Below are 5,135 nucleotides of genomic sequence, written 5' to 3' on the forward strand. Positions count from 1 at the left end.
CCTCGAGTGATCGTAATGGCTCCAGTGAGCATTAATGTAATACTCCCGTCTCAAATATGGCCATGGAGGCTTAGTGGAACCTCGCTGCCTCAGTCTAAATCTTCACTGTTCTGTCTCGCTCTGTCTTTTCTTTCCTTTTCACTCTCTCTTTTCTGTCATCCCCTATCAAAGTCTTTCATTTCTCTCATTAGTCCTTTTTCAGTGTGAACACTTGTTGTCAGCCCGCCCTACTTTAAAATGTACTTCACTATATTCTGACGGTTTTATGAAGCGGAGATTTAAGAGAAGCCATGTCAAGATTGACCTAAAAGGGAGGGAAAGGAGGCAAAGGAGGGGAAGGGTTAGGATACAAAGGCAGACAAAGAAGTTACATATTTGGAAACACCCAAGGTTTTTTTCTCATTCTCTATATCGATAGATGTGAAACCAAATATACACATTTTAGGAAAATGCAAATACACATACTGGACATGCATCAAATACGCTGATGATATTGTTAATCCTGTAATTCGCCAAAACAAATTTGGTGGAAATACCAAGTTAGGAAGTCCCATGTTTGTGCTGTGTGTTCATATGTGCATTTGCAGTGGCTCAGTCAGCAGGGTCGCCGGTTCAAGTCCCCGACCGGACCTAAATATGGGGTGTTTCTCAATATCGAGTACGCTTGCTTAGTAGTCTTCCGAGTCACTTGCTTCAGAAAACGAAGAGTAGAACAGGCGAGCAAGTGTGCGGGTGTGCGTCATATCTTGAGGCCCCGCCTTACATTTTCCGCTACAGATTTGGGGAAATTGGTCCGTGTGCAATGCATTGTGGGGATTTTAAGACCGCGGAGTCTACACATGTGCGGCCTCGAAATTTCTCGCTACGAAGTACGCCGGGCTCGGTAGAATTCCAAGTATGCTGGACATCCTTCGGCGGCACTCGATGACGTAGTGTGCTTGAAATAGTGGCTCTGGAGCAGCTTTGCTCGACATTGAGAAACACCCATGGAGTGTGGACTGCTACTTGGAGAGGTCCCAGTCCACGTCCTGCCGTAGACTCGATACGAGACTGAGCATTAACATGTCTCTTCTACATCAACATGTGTCCCCTCTTCTCCATGTCTCTTCTACATCAACATGTGTCCCCTCTTCTTCATGTCTCTTCTACATCAACATGTGTCCCCTCTTCTTCATGTCTCTTCTACATCAACATGTGTCCCCTCTTCTGCATGTCTCTTCTACATCAACATGTGTCCCCTCTTCCTCATGTCTCTTCTACATCAACATGTGTCCCCTCTTCTTCATGTCTCTTCTACATCAACATGTGTCCCCTCTTCTTCATGTCTCTTCTAAATCAACATGTGTCCCCTCTTCTTCATGTCTCTTCTACATCAACATGTGTCCCCTCTTCTTCATGTCTCTTCTACATCCACATGTGTCCCCTCTTCTTCATGTCTCTTCTACATCAACATGTGTCCCCTCTTCTTCATGTCTCTTCTACATCAACATGTGTCCCCTCTTCTTCATGTCTCTTCTACATCAACATGTGTCCCCTTTTCTTCATGTCTCTTCTACATCAACATGTGTCCCCTCTTCTTCACGTCTCTTCTACATCAACATGTGTCCCCTCTTCTTCACGTCTCTTCTACATCAACATGTGTCCCCTCTTCTTCATGTCTCTTCTACATCAACATGTGTCCCCTCTTCTTCACGTCTCTTCTACATCAACATGTGTCCCCTCTTCCTCATGTCTCTTCTACATCAACATGTGTCCCCTCTTCTTCATGTCTCTTCTACATCAACATGTGTCCCCTCTTCTTCATGTCTCTTCTACATCAACACGTGTCCCCTCTTCTTCATGTCTCCTCTACATCAACATGTGTCCCCTCTTCTCCATGTCTCTTCTACATCAACATGTGTCCCCTCTTCTTCATGTCTCTTCTACATCAACATGTGTCCCCTCTTCTTCATGTCTCTTCTACATCAACATGTGTCCCCTCTTCTTCATGTCTCTTCTACATCAACATGTGTCCCCTCTTCTTCATGTCTCTTCTACATCAACACGTGTCCCCTCTTCTTCATGTCTCCTCTACATCAACATGTGTCCCCTCTTCTCCATGTCTCTTCTACATCAACATGTGTCCCCTCTTCTTCATGTCTCTTCTACATCAACATGTGTCCCCTCTTCTTCATGTCTCTTCTACATCAACACGTGTCCCCTCTTCTTCATGTCTCCTCTACATCAACATGTGTCCCCTCTTCTCCATGTCTCTTCTACATCAACATGTGTCCCCTCTTCTTCATGTCTCTTCTACATCAACATGTGTCCCCTCTTCTTCATGTCTCTTCTACATCAACATGTGTCCCCTCTTCTCCATGTCTCCTCTACATCAACATGTGTCCCCTCTTCTCCATGTCTCTTCTTCATCAACATGTGTCCCCTCTTCTTCATGTCTCTTCTACATCAACATGTGTCCCCTCTTCTCCATGTCTCTTCTACATCAACATGTGTCCCCTCTTCTCCATGTCTCTTCTACATCAACATGTGTCCCCTCTTCTTCATGTCTCTTCTACATCAACATGTGTCCCCTCTTCTCCATGTCTCTTCTACATCAACATGTGTCCCCTCTTCTTCACGTCTCTTCTACATCAACATGTGTCCCTCTTCTCCATGTCTCTTCTACATCAACATGTGTCCCCTCTTCTCCATGTCTCTTCTACATCAACATGTGTCCCCTCTTCTTCATGTCTCTTCTACATCAACATGTGTCCCCTCTTCTCCATGTCTCTTCTACATCAACATGTGTCCCCTCTTCTCCATGTCTCTTCTACATCAACATGTGTCCCCTCTTCTTCATGTCTCTTCTACATCAACACGTGTCCCCTCTTCTTCATGTCTCTTCTACATCAACACGTGTCCCCTCTTCTTCTTGTCTCTTCTACATCAACACGTGTCCCCTCTTCTTCATGTCTCTTCTACATCAACATGTGTCCCCTCTTCTGCATGTCTCTTCTACATCAACATGTGTCCCCTCTTCTTCATGTCTCTTCTACATCAACATGTGTCCCCTCTTCTTCATGTCTCTTCTACATCAACATGTGTCCCCTCTTCTTCATGTCTCTTCTACATCAACATGTGTCCCCTCTTCTTCATGTCTCTTCTACATCAACATGTGTCCCCTCTTCTCCATGTCTCTTCTACATCAACATGTGTCCCCTCTTCTTCATGTCTCTTCTACATCAACATGTGTCCCCTCTTCTCCATGTCTCTTCTACATCAACATGTGTCCCCTCTTCCTCATGTCTCTTCTACATCAACATGTGTCCCCTCTTCTTCATGTCTCTTCTACATCAACATGTGTCCCCTCTTCTTCATGTCTCTTCTAAATCAACATGTGTCCCCTCTTCTTCATGTCTCTTCTACATCAACATGTGTCCCCTTTTCTTCATGTCTCTTCTACATCAACATGTGTCCCCTCTTCTTCACGTCTCTTCTACATCAACATGTGTCCCCTCTTCTTCATGTCTCTTCTACATCAACATGTGTCCCCTCTTCTTCATGTCTCTTCTACATCAACACGTGTCCCCTCTTCTTCATGTCTCCTCTACATCAACACGTGTCCCCTCTTCTCCATGTCTCTTCTACATCAACATGTGTCCCCTCTTCTTCATGTCTCTTCTACATCAACATGTGTCCCCTCTTCTTCATGTCTCCTCTACATCAACATGTGTCCCCTATTCTTCACGTCTCTTCTACATCAACATGTGTCCCCTCTTCTTCACGTCTCTTCTACATCAACATGTGTCCCCTCTTCTTCACGTCTCTTCTACATCAACATGTGTCCCCTCTTCTTCATGTCTCTTCTACATCAACATGTGTCCCCTCTTCTTCATGTCTCTTCTACATCAACACGTGTCCCCCTCTTCTTCATGTCTCCTCTACATCAACACGTGTCCCCTCTTCTCCATGTCTCTTCTACATCAACATGTGTCCCCTCTTCTTCATGTCTCTTCTACATCAACATGTGTCCCCTCTTCTTCATGTCTCCTCTACATCAACATGTGTCCCCTATTCTTCACGTCTCTTCTACATCAACATGTGTCCCCTCTTCTTCACGTCTCTTCTACATCAACATGTGTCCCCTCTTCTTCATGTCTCTTCTACATCAACATGTGTCCCCTCTTCTTCATGTCTCTTCTACATCAACACGTGTCCCCTCTTCTTCATGTCTCCTCTACATCAACATGTGTCCCCTCTTCTCCATGTCTCTTCTACATCAACATGTGTCCCCTCTTCTCCATGTCTCTTCTACATCAACATGTGTCCCCTCTTCTCCATGTCTCTTCTACATCAACATGTGTCCCCTCTTCTTCATGTCTCTTCTACATCAACATGTGTCCCCTCTTCTTCATGTCTCTTCTACATCAACATGTGTCCCCTCTTCTTCACGTCTCTTCTACATCAACATGTGTCCCCTCTTCTCCATGTCTCTTCTACATCAACATGTGTCCCCTCTTCTTCAAGTCTCTTCTACATCAACATGTGTCCCCTCTTCTCCATGTCTCTTCTACATCAACATGTGTCCCCTCTTCTTCATGTCTCTTCTACATCAACATGTGTCCCCTCTTCTTCATGTCTCTTCTTCATCAACATGTGTCCCCTCTGTGGAAAGAGACTCTGAAAGTTTCAGGAACAAAGATTTTCTCTCTTTTTGATCCATTTCTATAAAAACCTGTCTGAAAATGAGCTGATCAGATTTTGGCCACTTTGTGATGTCATAGCGATGTGTTGCCGTAACAGGAACAAGCATCGGACCAGAGAGACGGGGCGCTTTCCATGTTGTGAAAAGGCACAGACGACGGAGAGGATCAACCATCATGTACAGTAAGTCATTTTAAATGTAATACATTCATATGTTTCTTGCTCAACTTCCTTTTGTTTAATGTGTAGCGAAGTCTGTTTTTGTATAGATGTCAATGTAATACTATAATATATAAAAGCAATAATATTAGTCCTCATTTCAAGAGTAATTCATCATTCTCATTATGCAGATGAGATTTTGTTTTTATTTGTAATAATAAAAGTAATGCCCTGAACAGCCAATTAGATCCTTTGAAAATATATTTAAATTAGATTTTCTTTAAATATTAAAC

This window comes from Pseudochaenichthys georgianus, chromosome 19 (assembly GCF_902827115.2).
Source record: "Pseudochaenichthys georgianus chromosome 19, fPseGeo1.2, whole genome shotgun sequence".
NCBI classification, from domain to species: Eukaryota; Metazoa; Chordata; class Actinopteri; order Perciformes; family Channichthyidae; genus Pseudochaenichthys; species Pseudochaenichthys georgianus.